At 41.1% G+C, this 18,464-nt stretch overlaps 1 protein-coding gene across 1 annotated transcript in view; it reads right to left on the bottom strand.

Annotated features, from left to right (window-relative positions):
- Positions 1–17,352, bottom strand: part of LOC126416300 (astakine-like) — a 113,238-nt gene extending 95,886 nt beyond the window's left edge. Inside the window, exon 1 of the mRNA XM_050083959.1 lies at positions 17,242–17,352. The gene's annotated coding sequence lies outside the window, so the exon portion shown is untranslated. The remainder of the gene's footprint in view (positions 1–17,241) is intronic.
- Between the last annotated feature and the right edge of the window lie 1,112 nt (positions 17,353–18,464).

Below are 18,464 nucleotides of genomic sequence, written 5' to 3'. Positions count from 1 at the left end.
GTAGAAACGGCTTATCACAGCAGAGAATTTCGTCGCCATAGATTTCGCCGTACTTTCGATACGAGAAATACCCTTCTGGACGATTACGCCGGGGGGCGGGCCAATATGTTGGCAGTGAAAGTTTGTAAGGAGTGTGTCAGAACTTTCCATTACATTGAAAACAATATACCCAACTTAAAGCTATTCTTTGCGTTGTGTAAGCACTCTGATATCGATAGTAACAATGTGAGGGCGAAACATGGGAGCGACATTCTATGCATTGTTGTGAGACGAGGTCTGTCTGCGAGAGTGGAAGTAGTATAGTGTCAGTCGAAGCTAGGAGACAGAAGACGTGTCACGTTGCCCTCATGTCGTTGATGGTATAACTTACCGCACTCAAGGCGTGATTTTTTTTTTATATTGCCAGGAGAGATTTAGATGGCTTAACTACTCTTGAAGATGAATTCAAGGTAAAATTCGCAACCTTAGCGCAAAAGAAATTGCAGGGTTAGGCTCGTGATTGTTAGTCCGAGTTTGCAATAATCCCATGTTTTGCTTGTCAGTTAAAGCAGCCTCCTTATCCTCCAAATAATAATAATTATTCTCCACATCTAATTAATAAATAATAATATTATCAAATGTTAGTGTAACTTTGAAATCGAAGTAATTTGTTAATCTAGCACACGGTCATTATTGATACTTATGTCATTGTTACTGTCATTGTCTGTTATTGGTTTCTGAAGGCTTAATTTATGAAATCCCTTCTCACAAGTTATTTAGTAGTTAACAGGACTCAAAAAAACTCCCTTTCGATAAATTAATTCTTAGTAACAACAAGCTTTAGCCGTTGCTGCTGCATGCTGCTGCGCATTGCTGTAAACCACATGGAAAAAGGCAATCATCTAAAGAGGTGAGTGCAAAACTTAGGGCCAAAACAGAGACACTGACACCACAACATGTCATGTACTCTAATCCAGTAAATCCCGCTGCGCAAGCCAGATTCTGTATCACTTGCAAATTCTTATTAAAAAACGCAGTCATATACCTTATCCAAATGATAGTTTTAAGTTTTTCATGCAACGATCTGTTGAGGACTTAAAGGACAGTGAAACTGACACTCATACAGTGTTACACAGGCTAGATTCCGTTTACTGATAACTCAGGTTGCTTATCGAGTCCATTTTCACACATGAACATAGGCATATTTGTTGTGTATACGTTACAAGTATCATCCACCATACATAACTTGCGGAGCATAGATGTAGACGTAGCCTAATCAGATGCTATTCTGTTCCTTGTTCTCCTACGGGTTTTCATACACTTTTTCCTTTTTTTTTTAATACTCACTTTCGTTCTCTATGTGTCCGTTTAATTTTAAACTATTTCCGACAGCTCTACACTTTCAGTGCTTCAAGTTTCGTCTCACCGTTTCCGATGGTTGACGTTGAGTGCGAATCTTTAAGTCCGGCGACAAGAAATTACGACTGTGTCGGTAAGGGACTGTGCATGGTTAGGTAAATCCGTAAAAGACATTATAGCAAAAGATAGTCAAGAACACTACAGGAGCCCCTACACCAACCTAAGCAATATACTCAGAAGGAAACAGAGGACGAGACTGATGACGATGGAAAAATACGGTTGCTGACTACAGCCATCACAAGAAAATACCTATTTAAGTACCTCAAGAAGAGGAATACTGAAACAAGACTGTGTAGAACAACTAGTTGGCTGAAGTTAAACCACGGCCGTTTTGGGAAAAAACCTATGCAAAACTTGCGGAAAAGACACTCCCAATTCTGACCACATGAACATGGAGGACATTACTCATTTGATTTCTGGGTGCCCACTGAAGGAAACGGGTTCTCCTTGAAGCAGCCATACTGTTTGGATGCGAAGAGCCTCTGAAAGATCGCCACTCTTTTAGTGAGCAAAATTTCAGAATATTCAAAGTAAGTGAACAGTTTCTCAGCGATATTGCTGTATAACACCAGACAGATTAGATTCATGAGACCATCTGTGGAGTACAGTTTTACAGAAGAACCCAGCAGCGAAAAACACGCCTATGGCAAAACATTCAATGCATGCAATAGTGACAAGTGAATTCCTGCAGATGACTTAAGACTCTTTAGTATGGAACGGGCAGAACAAGCTACTTGTCATATTGAAACGTTTCTGTCGATCGCCCTACAAGATGAAGTCTCACGCACTTCTGTGACAGGAGTTATGCTCACCGCATTGTGCCGCGGGCGAGAAAAATTATGCGACGTATTTCACCACTGGTTATCAAGGAAACTTTTTATCAGCTGAACCCGAATATATTCTTGGCACCGCTACACTTCTAAAACTGTCTTAATAATGGTCACTGGCCTCATTTTGAGATGAACTAGTGAGTGATGCCGACAGTGGATTTCAAGTTGATTCCATATTTGTAGATTTTCAGAACGCTTTTGATGCTCGCAACTTTCAATCAAATTGCGTACCAATAGAGTATCGTCTCAGTTGTGCGACTGGATTCATGATTTCCTATAAGAAAGGTAGCACTTCGTAGTAACTGACGGGAAGTCACCGAGTGAAATAGAAATGATATCTGGCGTTACCCAGGGAAGAAACTCTGCTGTTCCTGATCTGTATAAACGATTTAGGAAACAATCTAAGAGGCCCTCTTAGATTCTCTGCAGATGATGCCTTCGTTTACCGTCTAGTAGAGTCATCAGAATACCAAAACGAACTACTAAATGGTTTACACAGGACATCTGCATGGTGCGAAAAGTGGAAACTGACCCGGGACAATGAAATGTGTGAGGTCCTCCACACGAGTGGTAAAAATTTTCCACTAAATTTCGATTACGCAATAAGTAACATAAATTTAAAGGGGTAACATAAATTTAAAGGATTAACGTAAATTTAAAGGTTGTTGATTAAACAAAATACATAGGGATTGCAATTACGAACAACTTAAACTGGAATCTTCACATACAAACTGTCATCGGGAAGATGAATCAAAGACTACGTTTTATTGGAAGAAACCTTAGCAGGTGTAAAAATTCTGTTACACAAACAGCGCTTGGCCGTACTATTCAGGTGTATTGCTGCGCCACGTGGGATCCTTATAAGATAGTGTTGATGGAGAACATCCACACTGTTCAGACAAGGGCAGCTCGTTTTCTATTATCACAAAATAGGGGAGAGAGTGTTGCAGATACGCTGAGCGAGTTGTGGGTGACAATAATTAAAACAAGGCGTTTCTCCTTGTGACGAAATCTTATCACGAAATTTCAACCAACAGCTTTCTCTTTTGGATGCCACAATATTTTGTCGATCCAACCTGCACGGGGAAGAATGAGCATTGTAATAAAATGAGAGAAATCAGAAATTGCTCGGCAAAATATAAATATCCATTTTTGCCCATTGCTATTCGAGAGGCGAACGGTGGAGAAATAATCTGAAAGTGGTTTCATCAGCCCTCTCCCAAACACGTAAATGTGAACTGCAGTGGGGTCATCAGGTCTTCTGATTGATTTTAATGGGGCCCCCACAAATTTCTTGTGCCAACCTCTTCATCTCGGAGTAGCACTCGCATCAGCGTCCTCAATTACTCGTTGGATGTATTCCAATCTCTGTCTTCCCTACAGTTTGTACTCTATACAGCTCCCTAAGTACCATGAACTTTATGCCCCCTTATAAGGATCCCACGTGGCGCAGCAATACACCTGAAGAGTACGGCCAAGCGCTGTTTGTGTAACAGAATTTTTACATCTGCTAAGGTTTCTTCCACACATATTGTATCCTTTCCCTCTTCTTGTCAATGATTTTCACATGTTACTGTCCTTCCACATGTTCCTCTCCTTTTGCAGAGAACATCCACATTTCGTGTGTTATCAGTCCATATAATTTTAACATGCTTGTATTGCAACACATCTCAAATATTTTGATTGATTTCTTTTCAGTTTTTCACGTAATACATTAGCGAAATGATACGTGATTCACATCATAGAATGCTGTGAACTAAACGCACATTCTCAGAATTTTTTCCATAACTTAAGGACGATATTTCATACAAATAGACTTCTTTGCCCGGAAATTTCTTCGTTACTGTGGTAGTTGCTTTTTCTGCCCTTCTTGCTGCGTCCGTCATGTTTATTTCGCTTCCAAGATAACAGAATTCCTTTACTTCGTCTACTTCATAGCTCCCAATTTTGATGTTGAGTTTGTCACTAATCTCATCTCTCCTGTTCCTCGACACATATGTCTTCCTTCGGTTTACTCTCAATCCTTAGCTTATGCTTATTCGACTGCTCACTCCATTCAACAGGTCGTGCTTTTCTTCCCCAAATTCATTGAGCATAGCGATGTTATTAGTGAATCTTATCATTGATATCCTCTTCCACTATCCCAGTTTTAAATCTTTTACTTCAGTCATTATATCTTCGATGTACAGATTTCACCGTAGGCACGAAAGACTACATACCGTCTTATACCCTTTCTATCCCAAGCTTTTTGTTCTTGGTCTTGCAGTCTTATCTTTTCTCTGTTCTTGTACATATTGTATATTAGCCATTTTTTCCGAAACTTACATCTATTTTCCTTCGAATTTCGAACATCGTAGACTAGTTTGCTCATTCCAGGTTGACAAATCCTATGAACGCTCACATGATGTTTCTTAACTCTTGCTTCCTGTGTCAAGCGCAACATCAGAACAGCCACTCTGGTTCCTTTACCATTCCTAAAGCAAACTAATCGTCATTTAACAGATCATCAATTTTCTTTTCCATTCTTCTGTGTATTATTATTGTGTGTAATTTGAGTGCATGAGATGTTAAGTTGATTGTACAATAGTTCTTGCATTTACTTGGTCTTGGTATCTTCGGGTGGTGTTGGTGATATTCTTCGGAAAATCTGATGGTAAGTATCATAAATTCTACCAGCCAGTCTTTGGACTGCCACGTCGTTCAACGATTTTTGAAATTACGAAGGAATGTTAGCTATCCCTTCTGCTTTATCTGATAACATTTCTTCCAAAACTCTGTTAAACTCTGACTCCAATATTGGATCCCCTTTATCTTCTATATCGACTCCTATTTCTTCTTCTATCACGTCATCAAACAGTTAATTCTGCATGTAGAGGATTCCAATATACTCTTTCCATCCACCCGCTCTCTCCTTTGCATGTAACAGTGGAGTTGCGTTTGCATTCTTAACGTTGACGCTTTTTCTTTTAATTTCATCAAACTTTGTGTTGACTTTTCTACATCTGAATCGTTCCTTCCGACGATAATTTCTTTTTCGATGTCTTCGCCTTTTTCCCGCAGCCATTCCGCCTCGGTTTTCCTGCACTTCTTATTTATTTACGATGTTGCAGCACCTGATTTGTTAAGATGTATATAAAACACATCATATTTACGCCAGTGACTGTAACATTTTCTTTATTTCACGATTGCAATTTCGGCCTTAGGCGATTAACTACATCTACATCTACATACATACTCCGCAATCCACCATACGGTGCGTGGCGGAGTGTACCTCGTACCACAACTAGCATCTTCTCTCCCTGTTCCAGTCCCCAACAGAACGAGGGAAAGATGACTGCCTATATGCCTCTGTACGAGCCCTAATCTCTCTTATCTTATCTTTGTGGCCTTTCCGCGAGATGTAAGTTGGCAGCAGTAAAATTGTACTGCAGTCAGCCTCAAATGCTGGTTCTCTAAATTTCCTCAGTAGCAATTCACGAAAAGAACGCCTCCTTTCCTCCATAGACTCCCACCCGAGTTCCTGAAGCATTTCCGTAACACTCGCGTGATGATCAAATCTACCAGTAACAAATCTAGCAACCCGCCTGTGAATTGCTTCTATGTCCTCCCTCAATCCGACCTGATAGGGATCCCAAACGCTCGAGCGGTACTCAAGAATAGGTCGTATTAGTGTTTTATTAGCGGTCTCCTTTACAGATGAACCACATCTTCCCAAAATTCTACCAATGAACCGAAGACGTTTATCCGCCTTCCCCACAACTGCCATTACATGCTTGTCCCACTTCATATCGCTCTGCAATGTTACGCCCAAATATTTAATCGACGTGACTGTGTCAAGCGCTACACTACTATTGGAGTATTCAAACATTACGGGATTCTCTTTCCTATTCTTCTGCATTAATTTACATTTATCTATATTTAGAGTTAGCTGCCATTCTTTACACCAATCACAAATCCTGTCCAAGTCATCGGTTCTAGGCGCTTCAGTCCGGAACCGCGAGACTGCTACGGTCGCAGGGTCGAATCCTGCCTCGGGCATGGATGTGTGTGATGTCCTTAGGTTAGTTAGGTTTAAGTAGTTCTAAGTTCTAGGGGACTAATGACCTCAGATGTTAAGTCCCATAGTGCTCAGAGCCATTTGAACCATTTGAATCCAAGTCATCTTGTATCCTCCTACAGTCACTCAAGCGAAGGTGTTTGGCTATTAGGCCATGTCAACCTACAATGAGCTGACACATTTATATTTCGTTGTCATTACTAGTAACAGTCATTACTATTAATTGTAGTGACGACGAGATATAAATGTGACAGCTCATTGTAGGTTGACATGGCCTAATAGCTATAACATCTTCATTGATAATGGCCTAAGGTCGAAATTGCAATCGTGAAATAAAGAAAATGTTACAGTCACTGGCGTAAATATGATGTCTTTTATAAAGTTCTACATGACTGTGGATCCCAGGTATAAAAAGTCAGGGAAGAAGTATGATGTTAAGTTCCTTCGGACGTGTATGCGAGTATTGCGGCGACTACAGCCGTCACGAAATACGTGAAATGTATTCGAAGTTGCGAACACGGGCAATCAGCAGCTCTGTAATGGAATGAAACCAAGGAAAATTTGTGTCCGACCGGAACTCGAATCTGGATTTCCCGATTTACGCGGGCGGTCGAATTACTCGCTTTGGCTATCCGTGCACGACACCGATGGCCAAACACAAACTTCCACATGTAGTCGTTCATGCCTCACAACCTGCACTCGTACACTCACTTTAATCCCCGTACAGGGGCGGCGGGGGTGGGAGTAGAGGGTGGGGGGGGGGATTCGACGGAAAAATACGATATTGCAGAGCCTGCGCCATTAAGAAGTACCATACAACGTTCCTTCGGGCATATCAGACATCGGCTTTCAATTAAAATGTCGCGTCCTGTACAGTAAGTGTACGACTGCAGATTGTCACGCAGGAAAGACGAGATATGGAAGTTTTGTGTCCAGCCGTGGGTCGGGCACTGATAGCCAAAGCAATTAAGGCGAATAATTTTCACGTATCTTATTTATGGAATTTCTAAGTAACGTACAGTGCTCCATTCCTGTCTTTTCATCAACATTTCAACATTTTTGTACTTCCTTCTTCCTCGATAAACTGAAGTATTTCTTCTATTGCCTAAAATTCTTTCGTAGTTACTTTCCTTGGACCTGCATTTGTCCACCCCTGTGACTACCATTTCTTTACATAAATCCTTTCCTCCGGAATTTAATTGCCTATTGCATTCATCATCGCAGTTTCCACAACTTTGTAAACTTGAAACTCATTCCGACACTTCTCAGTACTTTAGTATCCTACTTCTTTCCAGTGTGATTCTTCCGAAAGATTCTTTTAATCTTCAGTTTACTCTCCTTCATTACTATAATTGTCGTATATGTGTTCCTGGACACACCTCACAACCCAGACAACCAGCATCTGGTTTCGGTGTCTGTGATGCACCACAATATAATCCATTTGGAATTTTCTCATACTCTAGGGCTTTACCAAGAATACCTCCTCCTCTTTTGATTTTGGAGAAGTATATTCGTTATTACTACCTGAAATTTATTGCAGAACTCAGTCTTTCTCTTCTCTCACGTTCAGTGCTAAACCGATATCTCGGACTCAGTTTCAGTTTGCATATCAAACGTCTTGCGGGCACTACGAAAATTTTATTTCCTTTATGTCAAGTAATTAATGACCGCATTTAAAAATTTTAAATTAAGACGTATAATCTTATGCTAAAAGTTTAACACAATAAGAGAAGTATTACAGTCAGTAGCTGTGTGTTTGTCTTGAAGAAGCTTAATTGAAGAAGCGTAACTTGCGGTGACTTTATTCATCCGGTATTTGGGAATGAGAGCACTTAGCACCTTCCAGCAGACTATACACATAATCTGAATCCTATATTACACTTTTTCTCGCTGGCTCTTGAACAAAATGATGAAAGGGAAGAAGTTTATCGCCTACTACATGCTCGATGTTCATGCATTCAGACTTCAGCATCAAGCAAGACGTTTTAATTTATTACTTCTTTACTACTGGCTCTATTGGTAACACAGTTTGCAGACAGCATCCACATGTACCGCAGAATTTACCTGCAAAATTATGCCGTTGTACGACACATAGTTGAGGAAATATGACGTCATAAACATTTAGATGCGTCAAAAGCTAAATAGTGCTAAAATTCGAACGCATATTACCTAGACCATATTCATCCAGTGTTTCATAATGAGAGCACTTGGCGACTTCCAACAAACTTTAATCATAATTTCAAACATTTCCTAAACTTTTTCTTGCTAACATGCTTATAGTTAAATATTTAGCATATTAACTCATTTGCAAAGTAATCAGACGTTTGAAGCTCTTTTGCAGATGGGAGTTCGATGGTTCAAAGAATCGTGAGTTTACTAGTTCCCACTACCAAGCCCATATTGTCCCGTGAGTTCTCTATTCCTTCACCTACTACTGCTTTGCAATCATTATTAGATTATATATTGAATTTCACTCTCAATATCGTCACATACATTTTCTGTCTTTACAACTTCTGCTTGTGACATTGGCAGGTGTAACTGAAATGTTGTTTGCTGTCGGTTCCGTTGAGAATCACCGAGCGGTCTGAGGCGCTGCAGTCATGGACTGTGAGGCTGGTCCCGACGGAGGTTCGAGTCCTCCCTCGGGCATCGGTGTGTGTGTGTTTGTCCTTAGGATAATGTAGGTTAAGTAGTGTGTAAGTTTAGGGACTGATAACCTTAGCAGTTAAGTCCTATAAGATTTCACACATTATTTTCCGTTGAGAATCATCCTCTCACTGAATTGCTCACAGCAACCTCCCTGCCTTCCTAGTGACGAATCCTGCTCCCGTTACACCATTATCTTGTGCTGTTTACGACCCTATATTCACATCTTTTTTCAGTTTCACTTCACTGCCCCCCCCCCCCCCCCCCACCATCTAGACCGAGCCTCTGCAGTTTCCTTTTCAGATTTTCTAGCTTCCCTACCGCATTCAGACTTCTGATGTTCTACAGTCTGACTTGTAGATTCTTACTCTTACGTTGGTTATTCGTTATTATTCTTATGGTCACCTCCCGCTTCACTGTCTCCTCCAGGAGATCCGAAAAAGTGTGCCCGCAAACCAAACCCTTTTCGGCTCATATGGCTAGAAACCCTCTTTGAGAACGCCGTTGGGAGAACAAGGGTGACTCCTATCGACCGAAGTCTTCGACCGCCATTGTTGATGATTTGTATTCTCTGTTACTCGCATGTACAACATTATTTTTGCCTAAGTACTCCAGTAAGATGTCAGAAGATAAAAACCTATGAGTGGACAGCAGAGCAACAAGATGATTACAAATTTATCCGAAACAAAGAACAGCAGGAAGGTAATATAAATTACCGTTTACTTGATGCGAATGCTGGTATTCCTTACAATTAGAGGACAGATTTCTTCTTATGTGCCTAAGTGTCATACATCAAAAAGAAAGTAGCTGCAACGTATGTTTGACGTGAAAAGATATTTACATTTTGAAACACAGAAGTCTAGCACTTTAATAGCACCTTGTGGTTTCTTTTTTCTTTCTTTTTTTTTTAGCTATCCCTCTTTTCTGTTGAACCCAGCAATGAGATTGGCTTATGACAGCACACTATAGCCTGTGTTGAATACGAAATTATCACCATTCTGATTATATGGTATTTATATGGTATTTATTCACTACAAGAATCACGACTGCAGTGCAGTGGGGTGGAAACAGGTACAATCTGTAATTCTCTGTATTACACTTCTACTTTCTGGTTGCGAGATCACGCATATGGAAAAGGCAATCAAAACAAATTTACTGCGACACCGGCCGCTGTGGCCGAGCGGTTCTAGGAGCTTCAGTCCGGAACCGCGCGACTGCTACGGTCGCAGGTTCGAATCCTGCCTCGGGCATGGATGTGTGTGATGTCCTTAGGTTAGTTAGGTTTAAGTAGTTCTAAGTTCTAGGGGACTGATTACCTCAGATGTTTAGTACCATAGTGCTCAGAGCCATTTGAACCGATTTTTTACTGCGACAGTAGTTTAAAGCTCGTACGGCTTCAACGGGAAGTAATTTTTGTGTTTGCTAGTAAAATACACACAATTCTGAAATTACATTAATAAACGTTCCGGTGTAAACTGCAGAAAGCTTGTAAATATTGTTTCGAGATTAAGCATCACAATCAGATTTCGTTCCATGTTAAAAAAAGAAGTGAAATAAAATTCGTGTGACCATGCAAACGTTATGAAATTGGCTGGTACTGAAAGTACTGCAAACAACAGTGTACCTTGCATGAGTCAGTGCAGAGCTCTTGTGTCGGCAAACGTAGTGTCGGATGACCTGAACAATTCTGTGCTTACATTTATTAAAAAATATGCTGGCATGAAAATTCCTGTCGACTCGATATGAAGAAAGAACTGATTTGGTTCACTTTATTCAGAGCTGAGTGCACAAATAAAATGTATAGAATATCCGGTATACGTCCATTAGCAAATAAATAAATAAATAAAATATAATAAAATAAAAAATAAGAACAAAAAACTGAATTATACCTTGAGCTGCGTTTAAATAAATTTGCAGCCTCCCATCTAAAATCACATGAAGTACAAACAAACTTTTCGCACTTGAAATTTATCTATTTCCTCAAAAACCAATGAATTTATTACAAAAAATCTGAAATTTTTTTTCTTGATACAGAGAATCGCACGAGGAAAGATCAGTATTCAGGGAAATGGTAGGAATGAGCATTCGATGCAAAAAACACGGGGTAAACATGGGCTCTAAAAAGCACACCTTAAGTGCTAAGAGCACTTGTTTATCTTCGCTACTGTGAAACACGTCTGTTTTACTGAACAAGTGATCACAGCTGTTAAGGCATGCATTTTAGAGCCGTGGTTTACTTGATACAGTTTTCTTGTTTTGGTCCATTCTACTATCTCCCAAAATACAGAGAGTAAGGAACATGGGATGGAAGAGATTTACTTCATAGTATCGAAGATGATGAAGTGCTCATGGCTCTTGAAGTATGCATTTTAGCATTCATGTTCACTATCATTTTTGCTACGAATTGTCGTTCCTGTCATAGCCCTGAATATTCCCCATTCTTTCCGAGACACTCCGTACCTCATAACAGATACGCTAGTAGTAAGATGAAATGTGCTTGCGACTCTGTAAGGAATTCCCATTTTATACTCGTTCGTTACTTTCAGTTGTCTAGCTGTTAAATTTTTTGTGCTTATATTTTCCAAATCTATATATATTATAAATTAAAGCTTCCTCCCCCCCCCCTCATTCCCCCCTCCTCCGCGTTTTTCTGTCTGTATGTGAAGGCTAATCTCAGTAAGTCTGAAGAGATTTCGATAAGGTTTACCGAGCGAGGTGGCGCAGTGGTTAGTACACTGGACTCGCATTCGGGAGGACGACGGTTCAATCCCGTCTCCGGCCATCCTGATTTAGGATTTCCGTGATTTCCCTAAATCGTTTCAGGCAAATGCCGGGATGGTTCCTTTGAAAGGACACGGCCGATTTCCTTCCCAATCCTTCCCTAACCCGAGCTTGCGCTTCGTCTCTAATGACCTCGTTGTCGACGGGACGTTAAACACTAACCACCACCACCACCACCACCACCAATAAGGTTTCCACTAATTGATAGACTGATTCAAATGGAAGATTTGCTTATGTATAATTTATATCGTAACCGCTACGGCAGACAAGTTGTCCGGCTGTTAGTTATTTAATAATACGCTGCGAGTCCGCTGCTCGTGGTCTCGCGGTAGCGTTCTCGCATCCCGAGCACAGGGTCCCGGGTTCGCTTCTCGGCGGGGTCGGGGATTTTTCCTGCCTCGAGATGACTGGCTGTTGTTGTGTCGTCTTCATCATCATCATTCATCCCCATCACGGTCGGAGGAAGGCCATGGCAAACCACCTCCACTAGGACCTTGCCTAGTAAAAAGTTGCGTGTCTCCTGCATCGTTCCCCTACGCTGTAAAGAAGCATGGGACTGCATTTCCATTTCAATTCCCTGCGAAGGTGGGGCAGGCCTCCAATTGTATTGTTGTATATTTACGAATTTTAATGTTTATTTTTGCGCATAAATGCAAGCAAGGAGAAAAGTAACCTTCGCATGATGTGGCACTGAAAAGTAACGTAATTCGATGAAACTGGTACCATACTTGGAAATGACTGCTATAGTACAGTGCAGTGCAGTACAGTACAGTACAGAAGGAAACTGAAAGAAACACGCAATGAGGCGAACAGAAACGACATTTTTATTCAGATAAAATAATTGCGCTGGAGTCGTCGCGTTTCAATATGGTCTCTGGAGCATTACAAAACAATTTTCAGGTCACACGAATATATTAGCTGTTAAATACGCCATACTGTCTGTTAATGGTTTCTCATTGTGCACAATGTCAGCCATATCATGTATATTCGATATGTACCCGTATCCTTTCATACGACAAGTGGTCCGTAAGACCAGAAATATGTTCTTTCGACTATGACATGTCACAGATAGGTCAGACATATTTTAACATTTCAACATGCACTTGATAATGGCCACAAAGCCGAAATCATGATTGTGCAAAATAAGTGAACAATTAACAGTCAAATGGAGGAAATTTCTTTTAATCGATTCCATATGACTGAGGTCCCCCATGGAGGAAAGATTATTATGCATAAGTTACTTTCGTCCTTAAGTTTTGCACTCCAGCATATATCTTTTTCTTCCAGTATATGTCAATCCGCCATCTAGTTGTAACATTGTTAGGTTCTCAATCAGAGCACTTGTAGCATTTCCTATAGCTCTTACATATTCAAATAAAGCAATGACTGTTTTGTAGAGTTAGTTAACATTGTCAGTTAGCGTCGCAGGATATTAATTCGATGTTATCGAATGCAAAAGATGAAAAAATGCAATTATACTTTTTGGACGAGCTGCAGCGAATTGTTCGCGAAGGAAGGGTGGAAGGAAGCAAAATTAGTTTAATAACATCAATTATTTCCAAGCTGTTATTCAAATTAAATATGTTTATGGGCGGTGTGCCACTTTACCGACCCCAGTATTATTACGATACGGTAGCAGCCTTATGCGCTCCGTGCACCGTTTATGCTTTACTACATCCTGTTGTTACAATCTGGATGAAGGAGCACTATGTATTATCTTGGATTTTTATTTATGTGAAGCCATCGAGAATGGATGTATAGTTGAGCATAGGGAGCTATTTTAGTTTCACGTACAGTCGACGACGGGTCATTGGAGATGAAGGGCAAGCTCTGATTGTGAAAGGAAATCGTCCTCGTTGTTTATCAAATGGACTATAGCGGCAATCGCCTTAAGTCGTTTAGGGAAAGCACGAGGAGACTGAATCTGGATGATGCAACCGGGATTTGAAGCGCTATCCTCCTGAAAGCGAGCGCAGTGTCTCACCAATGTGCCGCATCGCTCAGTTGAACAGATCGCTACAGCATTTACGGAGATTTTGCAACCTTAATCATTGAGGCGAGGTTTTAGACGAAACAAGAAAATTTCATAGTAGATTCTGTATTCTGACTACAGTTGTGTAAAGTGCTCTAAGACGAGACGAGTCGAATGTTTCGGTTTGCGATGTTCTGTTTCTTTGTACAGCACTGTACGGCGTCGCAAATACAAAAATAAGGAGTCAGCAACTATTTACATCATTTCAGTGCCGGAGATCGATTTGAAAATGGTTCAAATGGCTCTCAGCACTAATGGGACTTAACATTTAAGGTCTTCAGTCCCCTAGAACTTAGAACTACTTAAACCTAACTAACCTAAGGACATCATACACATCCATGCGCGAGGCAGGATTCGGACCTGCGACCGTAGCAGTCGCGTGGTTCCGGACTGAAGCGCCTTGAACCGCTCGGCCGCAACGGCCGGCGATCGATTTGAAACTCCCCGAAGTAAGTCTCGCATTGTCGATGGGTACTGTGCCTTTGGTCCACGTGTAGAGTGTCTCAAGTAGTGTACAATATTTTTAGAGACTTCGGAATCGCAGCCTTCAAACACTAAGCATTCTTCATTGACATAACTTTCACACGTATTCACGTGATTTCTTGTTTGTCCGTGGTTCCATGTAATGAAAGGTAAGCAGTATGTTAATGACGGAAAATAAATACGCGACAGAAGGCGACATGTGTGTTTATTATACGGAGAAGTGATGCGGATATGTCACAAGATGTCCACTTCTGATTTATTTGGAGGAAACAGTCGAAGAGGAAAACTGAAATGTATGTTAAAGAGTGCTAAGGTCGTTGATTGCAGCATGCATGTGAACATGAAAACATTGGCTTACGGTAGATTATGTGGGACAAGAGCTTCAGAGGGGTCGGAAGATTTACGGTACGAGGAGAAGGTGGTATGTATATATTAACTTTATCTTTCCATAAAATGCTTCTTACCTTGCCGTGTCTCTCGACGTTCTTCGGTCATGATAAGGTGCCTTCCGCATGAGACATTTTGATAGCTGTATTGGTTTTCGTTCCGTTTTCTCACACGTAATTTTTTTGTGTAGGCCATCTTCCAACGACAGATATTGAAATAAAACACCGACAAATGTTGTTATGAACAGAGGTTATGGAAAACAAGGTCCAACCTAGGAGAAGAGATAGCCGTTGCTTAGCGCGTAACAAATGGTTCAAATGGCCCTGAGCACTATGCGACTTAAGTTCTGAGGTCATCAGTCGCCTAGAACTTAGAACTAATTAAACCTAACTAACCTAGGGACATCACACACGTCCATGCCCGAGGCAGGATTAGAACCTGCGACCGTAGCGGTCACTCGGTTCCAGACTGTAGCGCCTAGAACCGCATGGCCACTCCGGGCTGCTAGCACGCAACCATTTTTATTCCTGAAGATAGCCTGAATAGAATTTCCCACTTTTGTTGTGTGTCCTTATGTCGAAATATTCCACCTGTCAAATCTGACTTCTTTTCATCAGTTCTTTGACTGGTACGATGCTGCCCTCCATTTCTTCTATTGTTGTGCTAAACTTTTGCTCTATATTTCTACTTCACTCAAAATTCTCCGTATTCTCAAATAGATATTCTAATCTTTGTCTGCCTCAACATTTTGCGTCTACTGTTTGTTCTGGCAGCAGGTTAAATATTCCTAAATACCAGGAATTTTGCTAATGGTTTTCCATAGAATTTTTTCTGTGCCACAATTTTACTGTTAGGTCACATACATCACAAACACAGACCTAGATTATTTTTGTTATCATTTACATTCTCACATATACAAAAAGACTGCACTTCTCGTTTAAGAGCTTCAAGCTCGGCTTTTTTTCATGTATCCTTCTAGTTTCTCCACTGTAATCTCACCGAGCGAGGTGGCGCTGTGTTTAGCAGGCTGGACTTGTATTCAGGGGCACGGAGATTCAAATCCCTGTCTAGCAAAACAAATTTAGGTTTCAGGTGATTTTCTAAAATCGGGTATGTCGATAACCGGGGTGGTTCCATGGAAGATCAAGGCCGACATCCTTTCCCACGTTTGTGCTCCGTCTCAGTTTGCCTCGTCTGCGACGGGACTTCAGATCCTAATCTCCCTTTCTTTTGCCTTAATGATGACTGATTGTTAATGTTTGTTTATTGTTCAAGGAATATCTCCATTTCTAAGAAATGTTGAATGCAGGAGGATGAATTTCGTTCCTTAATACATAACGAAATCGATTTCTTATTAATTACATGTGTTATGAAATACGCATATTGCACATACACAATAAGTATAATATTAATTGACCTAAAATGGACTGAAGTACGGTATATACGGTATTTGTAAGTTAGCATACGAGGATTCGTGTCTAATCTCAAGCTGCAGCTGTAATAAGGTGTTTTGTTTGCCAATAGAGGTGCTATGTGAATACATAGAACTGGAGTCATAACAGTCTGCAGTTCTAATTTGACGTTCTGTTGCATTACTACCAACGTTCGTCAGTTACATGTCACAAATACACCTGTTCAAAAATGGTTCAAATGGTTGTGAGCACTATGGCACTTAACATCTGAGGTCATCAGTCCCCTTGAACTTAGAACTACTTAAACCTAACTAACCTAAGGATATCACACACATCCATGCCCGAGGCAGGGTTCGAACCTGCGACCGTAGCGGTCGCGCGATTCTAGACTGAAGCGCCTAGAACCGCTCGGCCACAAAATACACCTGTCCATGACGATTTGTTCTGTGTAGCATTAAATCGAATTTACTGCTATACCTTACGCTACAGTACTGAAGACACTCACTCTATATGTTTTTTTTTTCATTTTTCCAATTTATTTGCTAATACAAAATTTGTATATGTTATCCTCAAATCACTTCCTAGCAGCACTACTATTGATATATTATGAATTGTCATGTGTGCGTGTTCCTTCACTCAGGTACTATTTGAAATGTAGAAATTTAAATAAACCTTTTTTCCTGTTTTCTTTTTTTTTCGGTGATATGAAATACCTGTATGTAGCAAATATCGCGGGACGCTGTAATCCACAGTATATAATCTAGAGAGCATTGTCATCGTGTGACGAAAGGATAACGAACTGAAAGAACAATTAAATTCGCTCATCGGAGATATTGACATATCGTGTTATTTTATTCTGTCATTGAAAAAAAACGCAAGAACGTTTCATCCATACAGTGATCATCTATAGGCAATAACTATTGCACATGCCGCATAGTGACACCAGTACACAGTAACAGTAGAACAAGTATTGTGTTCGCCTGATGTCACTGAACGTGGGGTGTGCATTTTATGTGTTTGAAACGCATAAGTGGAATGGTGACTATATGTTATACTATCGGACTAAGATTACAACCTTTCTAGGCGTGTCATCCAAGAGATGAATAACGAGGTGAAATTATTGATACCTTAATAGGCGAATGAACGATGAGAAGTACCTAGCTTTGCGCCCCTTATACACAGAAGCGAGCAGGCGGCAGTATGCGGTCTGTTTACCTGGTTTGGTGCAGAGAGAGAGATTCGCCCCAGGATCCCGCCTGCGCCTGCCCAGGACACGCCTGCCGGACTGTGGCCGCTCTTAAGCCTCGCCATGCGACACGCTCTAGTTCCAGCCCCAGTCCCAGATGGCTCTGAGGTCACCGGCCATTCGTCACCAGTGACCCGTGACCTGCCCATTTCTGAACGTCGCTCCCGTTGCCCCTCGGCGCTCGGTGACAAATGGATAAGGTTTCGCCATCCTCTATCGATTACTCAGCGTCATGCTCCTAAAAACCAGACTGTTTTTCACGAAAATACTAAGCACAGCCATAATTTGAGCAAAATGTGTGTATTCTACAGAAAATCACTTAAATTTGGCCCAGCAACAGAATTCCTGAATTGTAAAGGGTGCTCGTCACTTCACAACAGGCGTGGAGTATTTTCGGGTGGATATTCATTCGAATACCGTTCCCACTTATTAGAAGGCATCGTCTTAGATGTATTGGTATCTAATACACCTGGACTTTTCGATTCAATTTTCGTAGAACTGGGAATCGGGTATCACAAACGTGTTTTAGCACCAATGACTACCGGTGTCAGCAGGAATGTTAACAAAGTTAAAAAACTTTTCTTTCACACCAAGTGTCCCAGGAAGCAAACTGTTAAGTCCTGCCTAGTCGTCAAAGATGGAGTGTCTAGGAAATCTGCTTTCTAGGATCGCTAGACAACAATTCAGGTAAATCGTTTTAATGAGTTTTATTACAAAATGAGCACATACACTACGGGCCATTAAAACTGCTACACCACGAAGATGACGTGCTACAGACGCGAAATTTAACCGAACAGGAAGAAGATGCTGTGATATGTAAATGATTAGTTTTTCAGAGCATTCACACAAGGTTGGCGCCGGTGGCGACACCTACAACGTGCTGACATGAGGAAAGTTTCCAACCGATTTCTCGTACACAAACAGCAGTTGACCGGCATTGCCTGGTGAGACGTTGTTGAGATGCCTCGTGTATGGATGAGAAATGTGTACCATCACGTTTCCGACTTTAATGAAGGTCGGATTGTAGCCTATTGCGATTGCGGTTTGTCGTATCTCGACATTGCTGCTCGCGTTGATCGAGATCCAATGACTGTTAGCAGAATATGGAATCGTTGGGTTCAGGAGGGTAATACGGAACACCGTACTGGATCACAACGGCCTCGTATCACTAGCAGTCGAGATGACAGGCTTC

Source organism: Schistocerca serialis, chromosome 8, assembly GCF_023864345.2.
Source record: "Schistocerca serialis cubense isolate TAMUIC-IGC-003099 chromosome 8, iqSchSeri2.2, whole genome shotgun sequence".
Taxonomy (NCBI): domain Eukaryota; kingdom Metazoa; phylum Arthropoda; class Insecta; order Orthoptera; family Acrididae; genus Schistocerca; species Schistocerca serialis.
The sequence above is the reverse complement of the archived record's forward strand: the minus strand, read 5'-3'. Positions and strand labels throughout refer to the sequence as shown.